Raw genomic sequence first — 26,236 nt, 5'->3', positions numbered from 1 at the left:
CATATAGGGTCAAGAACCGCAGCTGTAAAAAAATTTCAAGATCGGAGTTAAAATCACCGTTGAATCGGGACAATTTGTTTAGAAACGTCGAAAAGTTTTGTCCCGTTACTCAATCTCTGAATGTTCATTCATTATGATTTTTGACGTATACGATCTTGAACTATAAAAAAAGAAGATTGTCGGTTGGATCATTGAAACTAGTTCAGGAGTTCGGGTTTAGGGCTTAGGGTATAGGTTTTAGGGTTTATGGTACAAGGGTATGGGTTTGCGCGACGAAATCACATTGTATTCGCGCGCAAAAGATATGCGACGAACGGACGTTGATTCGTCGCGCAAAATGATGAAAAAATTGCAGCCCTTCTCCGCTCCAACACTTAGCGAAATTTTTTGGGAAAAGCTAGATTGCGCGACGAAAGTAAGTATCTTCGTCACGCAAAACGATTAAAAATATTGCAGCCCTTCTCCGTTCCAACACTTAGCAAAATTTTTTTTGGCAAAAGCTAGATTGCGCGACGAAATCAAGTGTCTTCGTCGCGCAAAAAGAGTAAAAAATATTGTAGCCCTTCTCCGCTTCAACACTTAGCGAAATTTTTTTGGCAAAAGCTAGATTACGCGATTTAAAGAAAGTGATTCGTCACAAAATGAAAAAAAATTTGCGTCCCTACACTTGGCAAATTTTTTGGCAAAACCTAGATTACGCGACGAAAGAAAGTGCCTTCGTCGCGCAAAATGAAAAAAATTTGCGTGCAACACTTGGCGAAATTTTTTAGCAAAAGCTAGATTGCGCGACGTTTTTAAGTATCTTCATCGCGCAAAATCCTTTGATTTATCTTCCCCGCTCAAAATCAAATCCCAAAATTTGGGCGGCTGGACAAACTTGCGCGACGACACTAGTGTTTTCGCGCGCAAAAGTGATATTTTCACAACTTTGTGCGACGAAAGGATGGTTTTAGGTCGCACAAAGGTCATATTTTCAGAACCTTGCTCCACGGGAAGTCATGTTTGCGTCGCGCAAAAGTTATTTTAATTAATTTTGCGCGACGGATTTTGTTATTCGTCGCGCAAAGTCGAATAAGTTTTCTGAAAATCGCGATCTTCTCCTTCTTCCCAGTTTCTCAAACGGAACCCTAAAACCTCTCGCTCTCTCCTCCGTGACCTCAGCCTACTCCGCCCCAATTGGACCACTGCCCACGGCCGTCGAGCCATGGAGCTTGAGCAGACCCGCCGGAATTACCCGAAACGGCGGATCCGTCTTGGTGCCGACATCATCGATGCGGGCCCACTTACTAAAACCCAAGACATTCTACCAAAATTTTGGCAGAGTCTCCCCTGTAAAATGCTCAAACCAACAATAAACAACCTGCAATAATTTACATCAATATACAATCCAACTGCCAGCATGCTTTTAACATACTACAATCCAACACAAAATGGCCTCCGGCCTCAAGTAGTAGCCTAACATGGGCAATAACAGAGCGTCTACAGAATTTATTTACAACAAACAGGGGAGTAGAAAGAATTTATACAGACCCTATTAACAGACGACAAGTTCGAAGCTCGTGACTTGCTCGAATGCCTTCAGAGAGCAACTCATGCAGGGGCGAAAGAAAGATGTGAGTGGACAGAAATAAAGTTTCACTTTAAAACAACATAGTAACCCCACCAAGTAAAAATAATGCTCTAGCATGCAGTTTCACAATTCAGAAACCAAAACTCAAGTACAAAAATCCCAAAGTCCAAAACATCTCCACAACTCAGGCTCACAACTCATTTCCCAAAATATATGCAACTCTCAACACCCGTAAATCCCCATATATAAATATACATATAGCTAGGACTCTAGTATAGTATATATATATACTCCTCTCCAAACTAATGTACCGGGGAGACAATCCAACCGGGGGATTGTTGGCTGGTACGCAGGATTTTGAACCGAACCCGCGTCCGGGATGAGTAGTCCAACCGGGGGACGGAACTCCATAGCTCACACGCCGGCGCGCCAACGACACGTGTAGCTCACAATCTCATATCAAGTCCTACGCGCGCGAGACGGTATCATCACCCCACCGCATCGCGCCAACGACGCGTGTGTGATGATACTCAAGCAATATGCATACTCTCCCCATACGCCGCACCGCCAACGACACGTATGGAAAGTGTCTCACACACGCATCGCCAACGCCATGTGTGAGACCCAGTAATCTCATGGCCTTCCCACCCCACCGGCACTGCCAACGACGTGTGTGGGAAGCCTAGTAACTAGGGAAGGGTACTCACCTACCATACTCATATCTCACAACCATCCATCAAACTCCTATCTTTCCACAATCTCACACAACAACCTCTCATACTCTATACATAGACAATATAGATAGCCATCCCAAAATCCATATCAACATAATCATCATACTCAAATATATATGTTCATATTCAAAATATATATATCCAAGATATATAAACATATTCAAATCATCGACCAAAGACTTATTACATCAAAGTCACCATCATTTAAAGTATATGCACAAAACTTTCATAATTAAAAACCATGCATATGCTTAAAACAAAGTCCACTCACAAGTAATCCCAAGCTGCCCGCCCCGTGAGGGTCCTACTTGCAGTGATCAACCAAGTACCTATTCCAAGATACAAATCCTTGGTTAATAAGACGATGCACTTCCAAACGGAAATTCACGAAAGGAAATACTTAAATCCCCAAGTTCCCGTGCGCTCACGTCCCAAAGGAACATCCTAAGGTCAGTTCTGATTGGAATTCGCTTCCCAATCGCACGGTGATCGCGATTTCCTAAACTTCACATTATTGAATCGGAACATCCGGGGCTCCAATTCACGATCCGCGAATTCCTATAGGTTTCTAAGAGTACCTAAATCAACATACTTCAATTTGGAAGCGATCCAACGGTCAGAACTTATCGAACCCGGATAACGCACAATATGCGAAATCCGTTCGATAGTCAAACGATATCCAAATTGAGATCCGCGAAATCCTACGCACTCGTGACAGCCTAAGGATCTCAACAGGACGAAAAACAACTTCACCCACCTTGCCCACGCGCCGCCACGCGCGCGGCAGCGCTGGTGTGTAGAGAGATTTCCGGCGACGGAAAATCTCCAAACCAACGTTCACCCTTCCAATCCTAGATACTACTCGAAGAATGGAGCAACTTTTTCAACTACGGCAACATCCAATTCGGACGGCAAGTGGCCGGAATTTCAAATTGAAATCCGGCCAAAACCTAGATTTCCAATTCGGTTCCAAAACTCAAAATCGGTCCAAACCTAAACAACAGTCAGCTAGAACACGTAAAGAGGATGAGAAACCTCACCTTACCCGTCGGAAATGGTGGTGGAGGTGAGAGATCGAGCGGTGAGAAGTTCTCGAAACCGCCGTTTTACGCAAATTACGGACAATACGGCGGTGCGTGGTGGGACGATCGGGGACGGAAGCGGGAGTGGCGGTTCGTTTGGGCAACGTGCCGTCAATCGGGGTGGCCGGAGATGACGGTGGTGTGGGTTATTCTGTTCGGATGAACGATGTCGGGAGGGAGCTCGCGGAGAGAGAGAAGACGGAGGGAGAGAGAGAGTGAGGGTAAATGTAAAAACTGATTTTTACCCCAAATTGACTTGAAATAATTACGGTTCTGCCACCGAACAAGTTTTGATCGCCAAAGCTTCGTTAAATCTCCGATTCAGGCCTCTCACATACAGTTTAAATCTCAGTACCACCCACGCAACCACACCACTCACGGTCCCAAAATCTTCCCGGATAAGAAAGTGACCAAAATCACCCTTAACCCAGGAATAATTTAATATTTTTCCCTAATTAAATTAAATAGGAAAATAAACGGGGTCGGGGTGTTACATTCTACCCTCCTTATAGAAAATTTCGTCCCCGAAATTCACATACCTGTCAATGGAAGAGATAAGGATACTTGGCTCGCATCTGCTCTTCGGGTTCCCAAGTAGCTTCTTCAACAGTTTGGCTTCTCCACAAAACTTTCCTACCGGGATGGATCTAGAACGCAACTTCTTTCTTTCCTATCCAAGATCTGTATGGGTTGTTCCTCATACGTCAAATCTTCTTCCAATTCCACAGGTTGGTATTCTAATACATGGGAAGGATCTGGCATGTATTTCAGAAGCATAGATACGTGGAATACATCATGAACTTGAGACAGTTCTGGAGGTAAGGCTAGTCGGTAAGCCACAGGTCCAATGCGCTCCGTGATCTCATAGGGTCCAATGTAACGAGGGCTTAACTTCCCACGTTTCCCAAATCTCATCACGCCCTTCCATGGAGATAACTTCAGGAACACCCAATCCCCGACTGTAAACTCAAGATCCTTGGACCTGTTATCTGCATAACTCTTCTGTCGGTCTTGTGCAATTTTCAACTTCTCTTTTATAATCTTCACCTTCTCATTTGTTACTCGGATACTATCCACTTTTTCCAGTTTCTTGTCACCCACTTCATTCCAACAAATAGGAGTCCTGCACTGCCTCCCGTATAACGCCTCATAAGGAGCCATCCCAATACTCGAATGATAGCTGTTATTATAAGCGAATTCCACCAAGGCAAGGTGAACATCCCATGCATCTTTAAACTGTAACACACAGGACCTCAACATGTCCTCCAGAGTCTGGATAGTCCTTTCCGATTGTCCATCGGTTTGTGGGTGAAAAGCCGTACTGAATTGCAATCTAGTACCCATAGCTTCTTGCAAACACCTCCAAAATCGAGAAGTGAACCTAGGATCCCTGTCCGATACAATGGATACAGGTGCTCCATGCAATCTGACAATCTCGTCCACAAAAAGTTTTGCCAACCTTGTCAAAGGATAGGTCTCCTTGATGGGTAGAAAATGAGCAGACTTGGTAAGTCTATCCACTATCACCCAAATTCCATCATGACCCTTTGAAGTACGTGGAAGCTTAAAAACAAAATCCATGGTAATCGCTCCCACTTCCATTCAGGAATCTGAAGTGGTTGCATGAGTCCCGATGGCTTCTGTCGCTCTGCCTTCACTTGTTGACATATCAAACATCTGCTCACATACTTAGCAATGTCTCCCTTCATATGCGGCCATGAATAATATGCCCGTAGCGTTCGGTACATCTTCGTACTACCCGGATGCATGGTGTAAGTAGAGCAATGAGCTTCCTCCAAGATTTCTCTTTTCAACTCAACATTCTTACCAGGTACACATAGACAAGCTCCTTTTACCAAGGCTCCGTCTCCCCTTATAGCATAATCCTTCCGCGTTCCATTCTCTACTTCTCCCCTTATCCTACAGAGTACAGGATCTTCCAACTGGCCTGCAATTACCCGTTCCACCATAATGGGTCTCACATGCAAGCTAGCAAGGATTCCACCTTGTTGAGTCATCTCCATTTCTACTCCATCTTTCCGTAGTTCCACCAACAACGGAAGATAGGCCGACCTTAATATGGGCTAAGTTCGCAGGAGCCTTCCTACTCAATGCATCTGCAACCACATTAGCTCGGCCTGGGTGATACTCGATCGTACAATCATAATCCTTGATCAATTCCAACCAGCGCCGTTGTCTCATATTCAGTTCCTTCTGAGTAAAGAAATACTTGAGGCTCTTATGATCCGTGAAAATCTGACAGGTCTCACCATACAAGTAATGTCGCCAAATCTTCAGAGCAAACACTACTGCGGCAAGTTCCAAGTCATGGAGTGGATAATTTCGCTCATGCTTTTTGAGTTGCCTCGAGGCATAAGCAATCACCCGGTCATGTTGCATCAAAACACATCCCAATCCCTGTAAAGATGCATCACTGTAGATCACAAAGCCCCCCGAGTTATCGGGAAGAGCCAAAACAGGTGCGGTGGTCAACCGCTTCTTCAATTCCGAAAACTCTGTTCGCACTCTTCCGTCCACTCAAATGCAACATCCTTCCTTGTCAACCGCGAGAGGGGTGTCGCTATCGAAGAAAACCCTTCCACAAATCGACGATAGTAACACTGCTAACCCCAGAAAACTTCGCACTTCCGTTACACTTGTGGGTTGTACCCAATTCACAATAGCCTCAATCTTCTGTGGGTCCACATAAATCCCTTCCGTTGAGATTACATGTCCAAGGAACACCACTCTATCCAGCCGACACTTGCTAAATTTGGCATAGAGTTGCTTCCTTCTTAAAGTCCTCAATACCAACCTCAGGTGCTTTTATGCCCTTCCAAAGTCTTAGAATAAACCAAGATATCATCTAAGAACACAATCACAAAGTGATCCAAATAAGGTCGAAACACTCTGTTCATGAGATCCATAAATCTGCTTTGGAGCATTCGTCAACCCGAACGGCATCACCAGAAATTCATAATGTCCATACCGCGTTCTGAATGCGGTCTTGGGGACATCCTCTTCTCTGATCCTCAACTGATGGTATCCTGACCTCAGATCAATCTTAGAGAAATACTTGGCATCCTTCAACTGATCAAACAAATCATCAATCCGCGGCAAAGGATACCGGTTACGTACTGTCACCTTATTCAACTGCCGGTAATCAATACATAACCTCATGGTCCCATCCTTCTTCCTCACAAACAACACCGGTGCACCCCATGGGGAAACACTAGGTCGGATGAAACCCATATCCACTAATTCCTGCAGCTGAATCTTCAACTCCCGGAGTTCAGCTGGTGCCATCCTATAAGGAGTTAGATAGATAGGATTGGTGCCTGGAAGAAGTTCAATAGTGAACTCAATTTCCCTTTCAGGAGGTAACCCCGGAAGATCGTCTGGAAAGACATCAGGAAACTCACTAACAACAGGAATATCTTCCAGATTCAAGGTGATCTCTCGGGTGTCGATGATATGAGCTAAAAATCCTTCACATCCTTTCTCGAGTAATCTCTTAGCTGTAATAGCAGAGATAAGGCAAGTAGGGAGAATTCTACGTTCCCAGGAAAATTACTTTAGGCTGTCCTGGACTCAGAATGTCACTTCCTTCCGGTAGCAATCCACGGACGCATGATGCTTCTCTAGCCAATCCATCCCCAGGATGATATCCAAATCCACCAATTCTAAAGGGATCAAATTGGCTTCCAACCATGCATCTTCTACTTGAACATAGCATTCTCTGAATACGGTCTGCAAACATGACTTCCCGTGGGTAGAGAAATACTAAAACTTCTGTCATAGGTGTCGGCCTCACTGACATAGGGTACAAAATTGTGTGCTCGAAAGAATGTGTGGCCCCCGGGTCAATTAAAACACGAGCAAGATAGCCGAAAATAGGGATCATACCGTAATCACATCCGGGTGGCTGTGCCTCCTGGGGTCATAGAAAACACCCTAGCTGAGTGGTAGAACGCCCGGTGACCCTTGAATTTCTGCCACTTCTTCCCAGAAGATGGCGGTGCCCTACTCTGGAAGATCCTGCTGCGGAGGAAGTAGCACCACTCGACTCGATCTTGACCCATAGTACCACTGCCCTCTGGCTCCGATCCCCTGGTACATCAGGGGTAAATCGATGGGCAAAACCTCTTGGTATGCCTGCCTGTCCACAAAAATAGCATACTGGGCCGCCGCTCAAGCTTGGTTTACCTCCTTGAAAGGAATTAGGGCAATCCTTTGCAAAATGCCCCACCTGTCCGCAACTGTAACATGTCAACCCGTCTGCACTGGAGGGAGTCCTAGTGTGCTAGATGCAGGCTGCTCTGGCGAGTCCATCTTTGGGCCAGTACGGATCTCCACTACAGGCTGGATCCTCGTCCACCCGACCATCCACCACTAGCGAGCTGGAACTAGATCCTCCTCTCTTGGATGGACCACGACTTGGGCCACCCAATCCTGTGCATCTCTCGGCGTCTTCCTGCACCCAAGGCACATGTCCTAGATACTCTGTCAGCAGCTTGAGCTAAAGCTCTCATGTTGGGATACGTGCTAGCGGTAACCTGGTGAATCTCCCACCATAGACCACCCTCAAAACGCGTCTGCACCGGTCCTCTTGGTGGCCACTAATTCCGGTGCAAACCTCGATTCATTAAACTTGTGCTCATATTCGGCCACTGACATTGATCCTTGCTTCGGATACAAAAACTCTGTCTTTTTGGCATAGCGATAGGAAGGTGGATAGAACTGATCAGAAAAGATCCTTTGAAATTCCTCCCAGGTAATTGCAGCTGGATTCCCATAGCCCCTCTTTGCAGCTTTCCACCAGTGATAAGCATTCCCTTTTAACAGAAAGGTAGCCAAACGGACCCTATCTTCATCAGGACACTCCGGTACCTCAAAAATCCGCTCCACATCAGGTAATCCATCAGCCTCTGCCGGATCTGGGCCACCCATGAACTCTTTGGCTCCGAGCTCTTTCACCCTTTTAATTTCCGAACTTTCGATTACTCGCCTCCCATAAGCGATAGTCATGGTGCGGGTGAATTGACTCAGCACATGGCGCAAGTCCAGGGCATTCTCTCCGGCAGGTGGAGATGGTGGAGGAGATGGAACTGGAGGTGAAGGAGGTGGTGACGGAGATGGTGGTGGAGGATTTGGGCCCCATCTTTGACCACGACCTCGTGTTCTCGGTCGGCGTGTTGCCATGGTTCTACACAAAGAAACCATCGAATCATTAGATCAACAATGCAGCAAAAGTGCAAGTGTCGAAGGAAAATGAACCTAATGCTCGATACCAAGGTGACAGGACCGCCGGAATTACCCCCAGGCGGATCTCGTCTTGGTGCCGACATCATACGATGCGGGCCCACTTACTAAAACCCAAGACATTCTACCAAAATTTTGGCAGAGTCTCCCCTGTAAAATGCTCAAACCAACAATAAACAACCTGCAATAATTTACATCAATATACAATCCAACTGCCAGCAAGCTTTTAACATACTACAATCCAACACAAAATGGCCTCCGGCCTCAAGTAGTAGCCTAACATGGGCAATAACAGAGCGTCTACAGAATTTATTTACAACAAACAGGGGAGTAGAAAGAATTTATCAGACCCTATTAATGCAGCGACAAGTTGAAGCTCGTGACTTGCTCGAATGCCTTCAGGAGCAACTCATGTCAGGCGCAAAACAGAAAGATGTGAGTGGACAGAAATAAAGTTTCACTTTAAAACAACATAGTAACCCCACCAAGTAAAAATAATGCTCTAGCATGCAGTTTCACAATTCAGAAACCAAAACTCAAGTACAAAAATCCCAAAGTCCAAAACATCTCCACAACTCAGGCTCACAACTCATTTCCCAAAATATATGCAACTCTCAACACCCGTAAATCCCCATATATAAATATACATATAGCTAGGACTCTAGTATAGTATATATATATACTCCTCTCCAAACTAATGTACCGGGGAGACAATCCAGCACCGGGATTGTTGGCTGGTCGCAGGATTTTCGAACCTAACAGCGTCGGGATGAGTAGTCCAACCGGGGCGGAACTCCATAGCTCACACGCCGGCACGCCAGCGACACGTGTAGCTCACAATCTCATATCAAGTCCTACGCGCGCAGACAGTATCATCACCCCACCGGCACTGCCAACGGCGTGTGTGATGATACTCAAGCAATATGCATACTCTCCCCATACGCCGCCTGCCAGCGACACGTATGGAAAGTGTCTCACACACCGCACTGCCAACGCCATGTGTGAGACCCGTAATCTCATGGCCTTCCCACCCCACCGGCACTGCCAACGACGTGTGTGGGAAGCCTAGTAACTAGGGAAGGGTACTCACCTACCATACTCATATCTCACAACCATCCATCAAACTCCTATCTTTCCACAATCTCACACAACAACCTCTCATACTCTATACATAGACAATATAGATAGCCATCCCAAAATCCATATCAACATAATCATCATACTCAAATATATATGTTCATATTCAAAATATATATATCCAAGATATATAAACATATTCAAATCATCGACCAAAGACTTATTACATCAAAGTCACCATCATTTAAAGTATATGCACAAAACTTTCATAATTAAAAACCATGCATATGCTTAAAACAAAGTCCACTCACAAGTAATCCCAAGCTGCCCGGCCCAGTGAGGGTCCTTTGCGAGTGATCAACCAAGTACCTATTCCAAGATACAAATCCTTGGTTAACGATGCGTACTTCCAAACGGAAATTCACGAAAGGAAATACTTAAATCCCCAAGTTCCCGGTGCGCTCACGTCCAAAGGAACATCCTAAGGTCCGGTTCAGATTGGAATTCGCTTCCCAATCGCACGGTGATCGCGATTTCCCTAAACTTCACATTATTGAATCGGAACATCCGGGGCTCCAATTCACGATCCGCGAATTCCTATAGGTTTCTAAGAGTACCTAAATCAACATACTTCAATTTGGAAACGATCCAACGGTCAGAACTTATCGAACCCGGATAACGCACAATATGCGAAATCCGTTCGATAGTCAAACGATATCCAAATTGAGATCCGCGAAATCCTACGCACTCGTGACAGCCTAAGGATCTCAACAGGACGAAAAACAACTTCACCCACCTTGCCCACGCGCCGCCACACGCGCCGGCAGCGCGGGTGTGTAGAGAGATTTCCGGCGACGGAAAATCTCCAAACCAACGTTCACCCTTCCAATCCTAGATACTACTCGAAGAATGGAGCAACTTTTTCAACTACGGCAACATCCAATTCGGACGGCAAGTGGCCGGAATTTCAAATTGAAATCCGGCCAAAACCTAGATTTCCAATTCGGTTCCAAAACTCAAAATCGGTCCAAACCTAAACAACAGTCAGCTAGAACATGTAAAGAGGATGAGAAACCTCACCTTACCCGTCGGAAATGGTGGCTGGAGGTGAGAGATCGGCGGTGAGAAGTTCTGTCGAAACCGGCCGTTTTGCAAATTACGGACAATACGGCGGTGCGGTGGGACGATCGGGGCGGAAGGCGGGAGTGGCGGTTCGTTTGGGCCGTGCCGTCAATCGGGGTGGCGGAGATGACGGTGGTGTGGGTTATTCTGTCGGATGAGCGATGTCGGGAGGGAGCTCGCGGGAGAGAGAGAAGGCGCGGAGGGAGAGAGAGAGTGAGGTAAATGTAAAAACTGATTTTTACCCCAAATTGACTTGAAATAATTACGGTTCGCCACCGAACAAGTTTTGATCGCCAAAGCCGTTAAATCTCCGATTCAGGGCCTCACCGTCTACGGTTTAAATCTCGTACCACCCACGCAACCACACCACTCACGGTCCCAAAATCTTCCCGGATAAGAAAGTGACCAAAATCACCCTTAACCCAGGAATAATTTAATATTTTTCCCTAATTAAATTAAATAGGAAAATAAACGGGGTCGGGGTGTTACAGAGCTTCTACGCCGTCGCCGTCCATCCTGCCGCCGTGATTTTCTCCGTTTAGGCGAATTTTACGCCGCCGTTGTTCTCTCTCCTCCGTGCACCAAATCAGGCAATTGAGGTATGCTTTCTGGACTATTTTTGATGCTTTAGCTGATGGTTGGGTAGGATTTGATTGATTGTGTGCATAGGGTAGTGAATTTGAAACCCTAGGATTCGGCCGGTTTTGAAATTGAAATTCCGGCCACTTCCGGCCGTTTTTCGGGGTAGGTCCGAGAACAAAAGTGCCTCCAATTGATGTTTTGAACCTAGGGTAGGAACCTTGGCCCTTAATTTTTAGGATTTCCCGGTGATTGTTATCGCTTAGGGCACCCACCCGCCGCCGGCGTGAATCTTGGCATAGGGCTTTTGTCCCAGGTGCAAACATTTCGTTGTCACGAGCGCGTAGGTGTGCTCGGATTGGAATTTGGTTATCGTTTGAGCCTCAAACGGTTCGAACCTATTGTGCGATTTTTGGGTTTGATATGTTCGGACCGTTGGATCGAGCTGAAACTCACGTATGTGGTACCATGTATTTATAGGATCGTTTAGGATTTGATGGATCGTGGATCGGAGTCCCGGATACTCCGAAATCGCAAACCCTAGGTCAAACTATGATTTTAATTAGTTAGTTCAATTTTTTAATGACATTGTATGTGCTACATTTGATTAATGAAATTGTGCAGATGTCAGACTTGATTACACGTCGTAGGGCGGTGACGACTACACCGAGTTGGAGCCCGGCTCGGCGATGTCGGCTACCTTGCTCGGCAAAGACGATGTAGCGAGGATCACGTGCTAGCTGGTCTGGGGATCGGCGGTGTATCATCATCTTCTTGGTGGTGCAGCCTCTTAGCGTTAGGTGGCGACACCGCCCGCTACCACCACCGACACCACATCGGTCGATCTTGGTGCCTCGGAGCACCTCAAGTAATACCCTTCCACTTTCGTTTTTGTTTTTAACATTTTTTTAATCGGGAATTTTATGGTTCAATTTGTTATTTATGTAACAGTATTGTCATATCCCTTTGCAGCCAAGAAGAACACCCGAGGGCCATGTCGGCGGTGAAGGCGGCGAAGGTCACCGGGTGACCAACGATCGTATCGACATCGGATATGACGAGCGCCATCGGGCTGCACCGACGGCGGACTTGCATAGCTCCTTGGCCCACGACATTGGCCACGTCGTGCGGACCCATTGCCCGATGCAATGGAAGTCTTGGAAGGCCATGCCTGACGAGATCAAGATGCAAGTTCGCGGCCAGTTGTCGGTATGTTTCCTATCTTTTAATTATTTTTCTTTCAAACTTTATATATTTCTATTACTTAATGTATGTAATGAATTTATTGCAGACGAACTACCACTTAGAGGACATCAACGAGGAGACCTTGGCGTACGTCAACAGACTCTTCGGTGAGAGGTACAAGTAGTGGAAGAGCGACTTGCACCACCATTTTCAGGCTTTTGATGATCCGCAAGTCGCTCTTCAGGAGGGTTGCCCGAAGGAGCTTGAGGGGCGAGAGGATAGTTGGGCATGGCTCTGTGCTCATTTTCAGGCGCCCGATTATGTGGTATTTTTTTAATAATATTTGTTTAATTATTACTGACAAGAATTTTTGGATAAATAAAAGAATTTCTAGTCCCTATTGGCTTTCTTTCATTGATTGCTACTTTTCGCAATTAAATACTTAAATACATGCAATTGATATTCACATATTACATAATTTTCATTTGGACTCTTCAGAAACACTTATAATCAGATTTGAGGCCTCTAAATGCCAAACTATTGAAATTATTCTCCTCTAAAATTATATTCTTCAACTTGGTACATATATAAAATATATAATTTAGGGCCCTATAAATGCGAGGCCCGTGCCATTGCCCTCCTTGCCCACCCTCAAGGCGGCACTGGCAGTCACCTAAGCAAAAACAAAAACAAAAACCCAAAAACCAGTTGAATTATAGGGAGTCTCTAACTATATGATATCCAACATACTAATTTTAATAGATCACTCAAATGTCCACCGGTTCTCCTTAAGAATCTCCTCTTGTCCATTTTGCACCATCTAGTCAAAATGTTCTTCAAAACCATCTGTCCATTTCACTGACGCATAGAGACCATCAAATGGAGAAGTTAAATAGATTTGTCATGTACTCATCTGTCCATTTCACGATGTAAACAATTGTGTGGTGAAAACATGCAAGCATGTTGATGACATTAGATTTTATGTCTGCATGTGGAAAACAGTACTTGATGCGCACTACATTAATTCAAGTGTTGTGAATGACTAAAACAATGATTGGTTTGTCTTGAGCTTCTGAATTATTATTGGGAGTTTCACTAAAACACTCAAGATGGAGGTTGAAATTATAAAAAAATCCAAGCACTATTTAAACATATAAACACACCCAAAACCCATCATTACACACACTCAAAACTCATTTATAAACACACCCAAAAAGTTGACTTTTGGGTTGATTTTGAGTGTATTTCTATGTTTAATAGTGCTTGGGTTTTTTTATAAATACATGTCTAGGATTGAGTTTATTTATAAATTTGTAATTATTATTTGTGTATTGAATTCATTCACCATCCAAAATTTCAATCTGGAGTGGTAAATTTCCAGCTTTAAAAACAAAACGAAACAAATCTCAATTTATTATTTTGAGTTAAACTCTATTGCAATCCGTAGAATAACTTGGCCAATTTGCAAACTTGGGAAGAACCAATTAGAAAAGTCATTAAGTTCTATTAATCTTTTACGTAACATAATTGGTTAATTAAGATCGTCATTAACTTTGTTCCTGCATTAATCTTTTACGTACGTCTTCTTCAATTGCATACTAAACTTAGACAGAACCAAAACCAGCCACCAATTCGAAGAATCCAAATTCCAGAACCAAAGAAAGAAAAGAATTCCAAAACCAAAGAAAGAAAAGAGACATAACTCTATCATTAGAAATATTTGACAAACAAGGTTTGCCAGAAATCTTGGTTACATCTGAGCAATCACCTAACAAAAAAATTTATTAAAAAAAAAAAAAAATTGAATTATAACTAGAAGAAAAATAATAGACAAAATGTCAAATTATGTAATAATAGCATGTATGTAATGTAAGGGGATCTCTAACTCTCTCACTCGAATGCCCACCGGTTCTCCTCACGAATCTTCTTTTCTTCCTCAGGTGTGAAGTCGTTCTTGATGTTGAACGTCTCACGGATCTCTTCAGGTGTCTTTCCCTTGATCATGTCCGCCACAGTCTGGCAGGTCAAATCCAGCAGGCTCTTGATATTGAGATAGTTTGCAGCCAAGATTAAGTCAAACAGAGTACTCTGGTCCACCTTCACGAACGCAGCATCCCAGTTCTTAATGTCCTCTGTGTTCTTCTCGCCATCGGCATCCTCTTCATGTTTCTTCTTGCAGTACTCGATCACCTTCGCTACGATGTTGCTGGTCACGTTCGGCAGAGGTATTGGGCCATCGGCGCAGTCGTCCTCCACCATGTGCCTGATGGTCTGTGACTGCATGGCCACAGCCTCCTCCACCTCGAAGATCTCACCGTCGTCGCTCTTCAGTGTTATCTTCTTCATCTCAACGGAGGCCATTGTTTTGGTCTTTGTAATATTAACTAAGACTTTGAATTGAGAACTTGGAGAGAGTTTCTTCTTTGGCTTTGGTTGAGAGATTTGAGTTGCAAAGGTTGAGAGACTTTAGGGTGATTTTATAGCCTACCCATAACACCTTGTCCAAGTGGGAAAAGGAGAGATTTTTTTTCTCATATTAGGAAACATTCTCATACTAGGAAAAGGAAAGTCGCTGACGGCCCCTGTAACAAATAGGAAAGGGAAAGTTTTACTTTAATTATATATTTTTTCATGCAGCTTGATTTTATCCTACCCTATTATTGGGCAAGATTTTGGTAGAAGATGCTGGGGGCCTTGGCTGCACTAATTAAGGATGGCATGACTTTGACCTCTTGATCTATCTTAATCCTAATGACTTACCCTGATGAGTTAGCCGTTGGCTCGTTATGCGTTAACAAAGAGAGAAAAGAAAAGGAAAAAACTGGCTCAGAGACTAAAGTAATGAAATGTAAGATTGATACAATTTCAATCTTTTGCTATTTCTTTCACCCACAAACAAAACATAGGAAGAAACACAACAGTTGAAGTAAAACTCTAAACCTCGGTTTCATTCAGATTGACTAAAGTCCAAGCACATTAATGTAACTATTACAGACGTTAAAGAAAATAGCAAAATATGAAGGATAAAATATGAACCCTAATGCCAGACATTCTGGACAGCCTGAACCTGGTTTGTGGCTCAACCTGCAAATCATTCCACTACATGCAAGAGGAGAATTGGAAAATGAACTCTTGACTTTTATCAATCCTGTTTTTTTCTTCTTTTTCCAGAGTTGGAGAAATGGATGGCTTCATACGAACTTACAAGCAACATTTTTAGCTCAGATATTTAATAATTAAATGAACCCTTGATACCCTCAAGGCTCTCTCCCAAAGATAACCTGCAAGGAAACATGTATCAAGAGTTTCAAAACAACCCCAAGTAATTTGCCAATGCCTTGATGCGATTATTTATGTAGGTAAACTGTCTTTAGCTTGAATTGGAAACTGTAAGATAAAAATCACCAAAAAGTGAGAAAGAAAAGGTTGCAGCAGACACAACTTTTACAACACCAATACAAGTAATCTCAAAAACCCAATACAAAATTACTCGACCAGCCTGGCAAACTAAGCACAAAATTAAAAGAAATGGGCAGAGACAAAGCAATGCGCTGGTAAGGATTGAAACATCTGCAGGAAAAACATTCCTATGCTAAGTTTGGATGCTCAGGACATGCAGCTCATCCCATTATCGACAAGCACACCCACATGCATGTAATTTTTGAAACTATAATAAACTAAAATACATCCATTTAAGTAGACTGAAAAATTGACTTGTTGCATAATTCAAAGGACCTTCTAGCTCCAAAGGACATGTATTTTTTTAAAAAGAAGCTCCAAAAGACATGTTTTATAGGAGCAGGATTAGTCATCTGATTTGACTTCTTATATATACACTTTCACTTAAAGAAAAATCACAACTTCCTTCAAGGCTCTATATACCACAAAAGGCAGCAGGGTAGCATTATCTAAATAGTAGGAGAAAATACTCTGCCAATATAACTTCAGCATCTTAGTAAGTACAGAAGCAAGGATGGCAACCAACACAGCACATCTAATCCCCAACCTATGGTAAATTTGTTATACTTTAACAACACTGCCATAAAGCAAAGAATAACTCAACAAGTTTTCAAAGCCACTTCCAGAAAGACCTAATTTATCATATCAATTGAGCGTAGACCAAATAGGCATGATCCACATCACTATCTACTATTACCAAGTGACAATAAGGTTCACATCCTCACACTAAATAACAATAATCTTTGTAACATGTCTAACATCCAGATCAGTTATTTTATTTTTATTTTTAATTAAGAAATTTATCACATTGGGCATAACCAAGCATTGAGGAATGAGAGGAAAAAAAACAGAAAAAAGAAATAAGGATAGCACAAAATCAATCTGCATGGAAAAAGTAGAAGAGATCTTATCTATCTTTTTTGTTTTTTGTTTTTTTTTTTTGTGTCAAAAGAAAGGATCTATCTAATCCACTCAAAAATCCATTCCACCATTGTATCCCTCAATTCCCATTAAAGAACGGTCTTCTCCCTTAAAAAAAATTATGTTCCTCATTTGCCAGGTTTGATCCGATTCATAATAAAATTTGGTGCTAGTAAATATGAAAGGTGGCTGCTGGTATAACCTGAAGGGCCACAAACCACGGGAGACTGGCCTTGATGAGCACCACCAACACTGAATTTAAAAATGAGAAAATAGTAATAACATTTTAGAAGGAAGGGAAAGGTTCAAGAATTTATCCCAGATGTCAAATGATAGTGCGATACTCAGCTCGCCAACCTCCGTTAGGTAGGGGATCTTTATGAAAACCCAACAAAGAATTAAGTCCCTAAAGTGCCCCAACACTCAACTGCAAAATGTAAAACACTTCAATCAGCCAAATCAATTTTGTAATGTTGGCTAAGGTATCGCAATCATCTCAAGTTTTCTATATTCATATACAGGATACAAGAGCAGCCAAGCCTACATTCTTACATTCAGGAAAAAGAGCCTTGATTTTTCACCTTCTTAGTGAACCAGTTGGCAGTTCTCAACCTTTTTCCCTAATGAAAAGAAAAAGAAAAGTCCTTTTTTCCAAGGAAATAAAAATAAAAATTGGTGATTTGATGTTCTCAGCAATCTTTACCATTGACCCCTTCAAAAATCCAGTAATCAAATGTAAAAACTACATTTTTTCAACTATGGCCCTTATGTTATCTTCAAAATTCTAATTATCATGTTGCATCAACTCAATAGTACAGCAAAAAAAAAAAAAAATAATATCCCTAAAGACATGGAACTTACTTGTGCATACAGTACTTGAACTCTTGGCCCCTAACTAGATCTTTCTCTTGAACTCTTGGCCCCTAACTAGATCTTTATCTCCTTCTTCAAGCTACAACCAGAACACATGCCACATAAAATAATAAGTTTAACGGAACCAAGCCAACAAAGGAGAGCATAAAATAGTCCATCTTACCGGATCACTCTCGTAGACAAGCTCATAACAAGTTGAAGAAAGGCATCGCAAAGCACAATTCTCTTTTGCTATCAAAGAAGACTTACATTGCCAACCCCACAATCCGCTATTCCCATAGTGTAAGGAAAAAAAAAAGAGCAATCAGAGCACTATCATATCTATCATATCTATGATTTGCAAGCTGACAATATGCTTACTACTAGGAAAAGCACAAAAAAATAGTACATGGGAAATCAAAAATAGAGGAGGAGGTTGATACCTCTCCTCGTCTCAATAGCAATGGCATTGGTTCTTCTTCTGCCTCGTCTCAATATCCTGCCAAATACCCACATACAAAAACCCATCAAAATTCAGAATTAATAAAAAGAAACAAAAATCCCACAAGCATAGTATTAGTATCGATAAGAAATTAATAGAAAGTCAGAAACAGAAGCATTACAGAGATTGGGCGTGAGACTTGGCGAGAACTGTGGGAGATAACAACAACAATAAAAAAACTAAAAGCACTGGAATTCCAAGCAAGGAAGAACATGAAGAATGTTGATTCGCCATTCTCTTTTCCTTCTTCTGCGAGTTGAATTTTGAACAATTATAACTTTTTCTTCTTCAAGTTTGTGAGATGAGCGGCACGGACACCTGACGTGACTTGGGCTCAGGCTCAGATTCTCTGCAGACGGTGCTGGATCAAGCTAATGGCCCAATTATCATCCCCATCGTTTGGCCCGTAAATTACTTTTTTTTTTGTTTTACGGACGAAAGCCCGTAAATTACTTTGATACAACCAATTTGACTACTTTGCCCAACAAAATATTGTGTTTTTTTTTTTTTCTGTTGGGACCAAAATTTTGTACTTAATGGTCTTGCAGTGGACTCTTTTATAATCTATTCTATGCAATTATTTAAGAAAATTATCTTTTTTGATTTAAAAGGGTAAAATATCAATTTTTCTAACTATAACCAAACCATTCTGATAATTGATTTCAACTAGTATTATAAAAAATAAAATAAAAATGTATTCAAACGATACTCTAAAATAACTCTAATCGATGTGGAGGGGGACTCGAATGAGGACTTCACTAATAAACCCATTTTATCATGACATGATATACAAAAACTCTTATAGACCCTATTTGGAGTTAAACAACCCAAAACTAGCCACTTGTCATTTTCTAATTGGTTCTTAATGTGTTCAAATTTTATAATAACAAGTGACTAGTTTTGAGTTTTTCTCTTCAAATAAGATTTATATGAGTTTTTGTACAATATGTCATGCTAAAATAGGTTTTTGAATAAATATCTGGACCTGAATTTAAGTGCAGGTGCAAACTCACTCCATGGCCAACTAACCTAACATAAGCAGTATTAAAACTTAAATATAGAAAAATGTAGTACTTCAAAGTAGGGGTGGGCGCGGTTCAGTCCGTTTCAGATTTCCACCTCACAACAGAATTGCTACTATTTAACCAATGCAATTCTATCTCGTTTTGGTAAAAAAAAAAAAAAAAAATTATGAAACCAGTCGGTCCAGTTTAAACTTGTTCCGGTGCGGTTTCCAGTTTTTTTGATTTTGGACAGTATATTATTTTATTTATTTTCAAATTATTTATTTTATTTATTTTCAAATTATGAAACCAGCAGCTATATAGGATAATTCACACAATTTCATTTCCATATTTTCAACAATATAGATTTTGCTGGTTTGCAAAAACTATAGGATTGCAATGCAAGTTACAATACTATTATTGTTACAATCAACTTCTCCTTAAATGATGTTTAATATTGAGATGTACTTCACTCGACTAGCTTCTTTTGTTCTAGCATATGAGGAAACCATAATATTTTTTGTTTGAAAAATGAGAATAATATCAGGGAATTGTTTAATTTTGCTTTGTCTAAGATAAATGAAGGTAATCAAAGTTTCTTACATGCAGAAATCTTCTCATAACATCAAGTGCAGTGGTTTTGCGAATCACATTGGCCTGCCAAGAGGAAATATACATAAATTAAAAAGCTAAAATTAAAGTTTAAAAGCATAAAATAAGCATGTAATGTGTGCAACAATATTAGATGCCAAATCAATTCACCTCTATTTTGATACTTGCTCAAGACACGTGCCTTCACACACATAAGTACTTCGATGTATCTATAAACACACAAATAGACAAATATAAGGTTATCAATTGACATGCATGAGTGGAGTCATTCAACCGCTTTCAAGTCCGGACATTTTCTGAATGTTTGTCTAGGGTAGAAGCGACGATGTATTGAGTTTAAAGGATGGAGGCGTCGAACCATTCGGAAGTGAGAGGTAAGAATTGTAAGCATATCGTGTTATAAGTTATGAAATTGCATGGTTTCATTGTACACCCGATGACGCTATGAAATTGCTTCTTTACATTACGTATATGTTATGACATATTGTATAATTGTAGTTGGTATAGAATGCACTAGTGAGACGGTGAGGGCCTTAGAGGCATCAAATATTGCTTCCACTGACGAAAGATATCTTGGTGGTTGTGAAGTATCAAGTCACGAAGCACAAGTAGTGAACAGTGAGAAAATGTCAACCGAATAATCGATGGGTCAAAGTAGACAGTATAATGGGCTTAATTGGAAGCATTTGAGGAAAGAAAATGTTATAGGGGTTGGAGTTTAAAACGTTAGAGTTAGCAAAGGAATTTTACTTAAGCTATGCAAAGGCTATTGGATTTAGTGTAAGGAAAGACACATTGATTTATAATAAGGAAGGAAAATTAACAAGGAGACAGTGGTGTTGCTCAAAGGCAGGTGTGAGAGAAATGACCTATCGAATAAGGTGCGATCACCTAGGCGGTTGATAAGAGAGAATTGTTTGTCTTTTTTGGTGGTGAATTATGACAAGAAACGTGAGGTTTACATCATAAAAAACTTTGAACCAAATCACATAAATGAATTAATGATGCCATGTGAATCACCTTATCTCCGATCAAACGGAATGTTGCGAAGGCGGATTTAGCCTAAGCAATGGCAATCCGTAAAGTTTTGGTGATGACATGTCATATTAATGAGTACATGGTAGACCAATTAGTGTTGTATTTGAACGTGGGCTTCCAAATCAAGAATTTATATAATAAGTTGGATGCATTACATAGGAAAATCTTGTTGGACAGTGAAACTAACGTTGCACTCGTCTACATGAAAGTGAAAGGGTCAATGGATCTTGAACTTTTTTGTAAGTTCAGTGTGGATGAGGAAAATAGGTTTGCTAACTTGTTTTGGAGAAACTCTACTTCACTTTAGATTATGTTGCCTTTCGAGACGTCCTCATATTCAAGAGCACATACAAACTAATATTTACGACAAGCCTCTAGTAGTGTTTGTTGGTTCGAACAACCACCGAGCGAGTGTAAAATTTGTTTGTGCCTTATTACTTGATGAGACCTTTGAAACATACAAGTGGTTGTTAGAAACATTCATATCCTCCATGAAAGGTAAGAAGTCTATATCAATACTGACAAATGGAAAAGAGGTGAGGCGCAAAGTAATTAAGTATGTGTTTCCATGTGCAATCATAGGTTGTGCGCATGACACATGGAAAGGAATGCACAAAATAACTTAAAGGATGAAGAATTTGTACGAGCATTTAAAACATGTCTTTAGGAACCAATTGCACTTAATGAGTTTGAAAATAAATGAGAGTTTTTGAAGGAAAAAGTTACTACACACTAACAAAAGGAATGGCTAGAAATGATGTATGTAAAATGAGATGTGTGTGCGAAATCACGCCTTAGGCCCAAGTTTTTCGGTGGTATATGCAACGCATGAAGTGTATGAACAAGTTTAAGAAAGATTACTTGAGGAAATGCGTTAAGTTGTTTAAATGCATTTCGGCAATAGATAAGGCCATGACACATATAAGGAATACTATGGCGAATGAAGATTTCGAGCCAAAACAGTAAAAGGAAGTGCTTACAACAACATTGAAAATTCTTGAGCAACATGGTTCCCAAATTTACACTCATAGGTTCTTTTTATTGGTACATAACGAGATCAATGCTTAGTCAGGGCTTATTCATGAAAAAAAACATTAATAATTTTGGAGGACGGTTGTATATTTTACCCAAATACGGAGAATAGCAAAGTAATTGGAGTTGTGTATGCCTTGGTAAGGAAGATGTTCGAGTAGAGTGCGTCAAATATAAAAGCGAAGGCATTCCATGTTTCCACTTGTATTATGGGATGAAGTGGGAGCATGTTATAGAAACTCCCTTGTCACTCATAATGAAGCGATGGACAAAGAGTGCCTGAATGGACATTAGATACGCATTTATGTCACAAAGTGGTAGCAAGAAGGTTGTAGAAACTGCAAGATATGGAAGTTTAAGTTGTATGGCTAAGAAAATGTGTTTGTATGCATCAAATAGTAGAAATGGGTATGGGCTTTTAAAGAATGAACTCATTCAATTGGAAGGAATAGTTGAAGCTTTATGGCAGAAAGAATATGAGATGAGGCTTAAATTGGGTAACACGCAAGTACAACAACGCATGTTGTGTTGCAAAAATAGACACACAAAACGTAATTGCTCTCAAAGAAACATCCATCCGAATGGAAATGAAGTCGTGAATTTGCCTTCTGGTAGTCAAAGCTATGTTCGAATCCCACATTTCCTATATCACTTATGCTAAAAACAAAATAAACAAGAAGGGTGGAGAATTAGAAATTGGTAATGATTAGAGAGCACAATTTTATAACTATAGATATCAGACCAGCCATTACAAATTAGAAATTGTGTTTTGTTTGTACTGTTGGGTATCTTTTCATCAGTATTATGATTATTTTTGTAGATAATTTCTTTGTTAGTTTCCAGTTGATGAAATGGGAGAACCTCAAATGGGAGATCGGGCCATATCAAATCCTGTGATTGAACTGGAATGGGATGAGTTTTGGCCACTTTATGAGAAACCTTTTGTTGATGTGATTCTCACAAAAACAACTATCAAACCCCTGTACCAACTGGTAAATTATCCCCTAATTTTGCATGTTTAAATGGTGGTGAGACTTCCTCTTATGTCTACTTCTTAAATATTTGTGTCAGTCTATATGATCATAGTTGCCAATTTTATTACATAAATCAAATAATCTATTTGGCAATTTACACATACTTCTTAGTTTTAAATAAAAGGTTGCCTTGTTGAAGCGAAAAATAATCTGGCTATTCCTTAAATTTTCTTTTTCTTTGCAATTATAGGAAATAATGTTGTGCATTGCTAATTCTCTAATTTAGGTTATCATTTTCTTCTCTTTAATCAGTATAATTCGTTGAAATAATCATTTGTTTGAGCAGGTGGTCCCAGGCAAACTTAATGCAACACTACCTTCCTGTTCAACCCCTACGATTCTCACATTTTCGGGTAATAATTGAGAGATGATATATCATTGATCATATAGTCATAAAAGGCTTGATAACTGGAGAGCGTTTGCCATTGACAATAATTTGAAAGTTGGAGATGCATGTGTGTTTGAACAACTGGAGTGTAACAATACTAGGCTAATATTTAGAGTCCAAATTCTCAGAGGTGACATCCCATTTGAATTTCTAGATAAGCTAGATGGTGATAGTATAGATGCACCAGTTGTTCTCGAATAATATATGTCGTATTGCCTTTTACTGGATGTTGTCAATTTCCTGAATGAGATTACTTTCTGGAGCTAATATGATTTGAATTTTATGGTGTCATTTGACACGATACTTTAGTAAGATGAGTATCTGTTATTGCTCGGATACCTTTAAAGAATGTAATTTAGTAGCAAACTTTCTAACATTTGTCTTAAATGATTTTGTACCATTCAATTGACATGCTGCTCAAAATGCATCAAATAACTTGATGAATAATTTCTGAAAGTCTCATAATCTATTGTCTGTTTTCTAATGAGTGGGATTTAAAGCAAAAAACCTGAAAAAATATAGAGACTTTAGTTACCTGTTTGTCTGTGCTAAGATGTGGGAGCTAATGAGCAAGTGAGTGAGAGAGAGAGAGAGAGAGAGAGAGAGAGAGAGAGAGAGAGTTATAGTGGTAACGATAAGTCAAGTACATTTGCAAAACACAATAAGAAAGGATGATATGGCAGAGTACAATAATATGCAAGATATATGTCATTCAGTTCAATATACATAACTCAAATCCCAAATTTCTTCACAAATGTGTTAGTTTAATAATTCTTGACAAGAGCAAATATGTATAGTAAAGTTGTCCCCTGAGGTTTGAATATCTTATGTTAGGCTAAATCCATGAGATAATAATTCTAGTATCTTCATATCTATTAGAGATTTAAGTGTGTACCCACCTCCATGGCGGCTTCACATGTCCCTTACATGCAACCATCTCTATACATAAACCCTATTTAAAACGTAACAATAATGGTCAATCTAGAATCATTATTTTACAAGTGTTGGAAGGGTTTAGAGTCTTTTATAAGTAAATATAAATAATATACGTATAATATGAGTCATGAAATCAACAAGCTATAAGTTATAACTGTAACTAGTATGGTATAGGGCTTGTTTCAGTCAATGAAAATTGTGAGAGGGGACGCATTTCCAATAAGTAAGTACACTCAAGTCCTATTTAGTCTTATTCAAGCCTCTGCACTTGAAGTCCCAATGCAAATATTTTTTCCTTTTCTTTTCCTTTTCTAAAAGGATGTTTGTATAGCGGCTTTCACACTATAAGGGCGGTAGCCTTCTCCATTGGAAGTTAAGTGCACACCTACTCTAATAGTAGCTTTCACAAAATCCCCAATGGGTAGCCCTCTCCATGTTTACTAAAATGGTGTACTAGCTTCACAATGTAGGAAACCGTTAATGTGGTAGCTTTCACTCTATTAGGGTGGTAGCCATCTCTATTGGAAGTGAAGCATATACACCTACCTACCTCAACATTAGCTTTCACTCAACCTTAATAGGTAGCTTTCTCCTAATTTATTGTGCACACCTATTTTCACACCATTAGGGTGGTAACCCTCTCTATTAGAGATTAAGTGTGTACCCACCTCCATGGCAGTTTCACACGTCCCCTACATGCAACCATCTCTATACATAAACCCTATTTAAAACGTAACATTAGTGGTCAATCTAGAGTCATAATTTTGCAAGTGTTTGAAGGGTTTAGAGTCTTTGTTGTTTGGATGCACAAGCTCATTACTAAAGTAGTTCTTAAGCTCGTTGATTCCAAGTGTTTAATGGAATTTTTGTAATGTTGTTAGAGACCTTAAGAAATAAATTTATAAAAAGACTAACAAACTATGTCCAACCAACCATGAGTAGAAATATCAACACAAAAAAGAAGCAAGAAACACATAAAAACTCATATGCCAGTGCTAAACACAGAAAAACAATGCTCAAGAACTATCCACTTTCCCCCCAAACAGAGCATACAACGAAGTTCCTTCGTTGCACACTTAGTACTGGACTCAATATTGAACATACGACATAGAGTCTCGGTCACATCACCCTTGGTCCTAAGCCCAGCCAAAGATGTCGACTCCACCGCCACAACATGCATAAGTCTCGCATAAGATCGTGAAGATGACAAGTCTTAATCTTCTTACTCAAACCATGTTTTCCAACTTGAACCATGCACCTCCCCACTAACTCACTTAAGCACATATATGATACAGCTTTTATTACTTCCACTGATGTCAATGATATAAAACCTTCTGCCATCCATAGTTTAGTCAATGTACTCACCGGTTTTTCATAATCTTCCGGAAAATGGGCTAAGTAGAGAAAACATAGTTTTAAGTAATAAGGTAAGTTATCGTAACTCAATTCCAATGACCATGATACCCCTTCATATCCTTCACCTTTGTAATCGAGCCCAAGGTCTGTGCCTCTTCTTATATATGCATAAACATTCTTATGAACCGCATTCCACTCTTCAACTGTATCTTTTCTAGCTAGAAGTCATGCAAGCACTGTGATGGCTAGTGGCAAACCTTTGCAATGTTAAGCATCTTTGTTCCTAACTCTTTCTTTTGTTCATAAATTTTATGGTATGAGAAACAATATTAAGATCAGATACATGTGTTCAGTTGACAAAAAGTATACAAAACAAATTATCCCATAAGTTTCTTATTTGTCTTTGGGCTACAACTTTGATTTGTGTTGGTCTGTTATGTGGGCCCTGATTTATTTGGATATTAAGTGAGAGATTTGTTGTTAGGTACACG

At 40.6% G+C, this 26,236-nt stretch overlaps 2 pseudogenes across 1 annotated transcript; both read right to left on the bottom strand.

Moving 5' to 3' along the window:
- Positions 1–14,296: 14,296 nt before the first annotated feature.
- LOC103331270 (SKP1-like protein 1 pseudogene) lies at positions 14,297–15,619 on the bottom strand (annotated as a pseudogene).
- Positions 15,620–15,634: 15 nt separating this feature from the next.
- LOC148917048 (uncharacterized) lies at positions 15,635–24,358 on the bottom strand (annotated as a pseudogene). The gene is made up of 7 exons (XR_016126989.1): positions 24,353–24,358; positions 19,953–20,006; positions 18,287–18,342; positions 18,028–18,133; positions 17,933–17,943; positions 17,853–17,900; positions 15,635–15,892 (listed from the first exon to the last, which is right to left on the bottom strand). The product of XR_016126989.1 is annotated as an uncharacterized LOC148917048 (transcript).
- Between the last annotated feature and the right edge of the window lie 1,878 nt (positions 24,359–26,236).

This window comes from Prunus mume, linkage group LG5 (genome assembly GCF_029339155.1).
Source record: "Prunus mume cultivar Tortuosa linkage group LG5, ASM2933915v1, whole genome shotgun sequence".
NCBI classification, from domain to species: domain Eukaryota; kingdom Viridiplantae; phylum Streptophyta; class Magnoliopsida; order Rosales; family Rosaceae; genus Prunus; species Prunus mume.
This window is presented reverse-complemented; position numbering and strand designations above follow the sequence as displayed.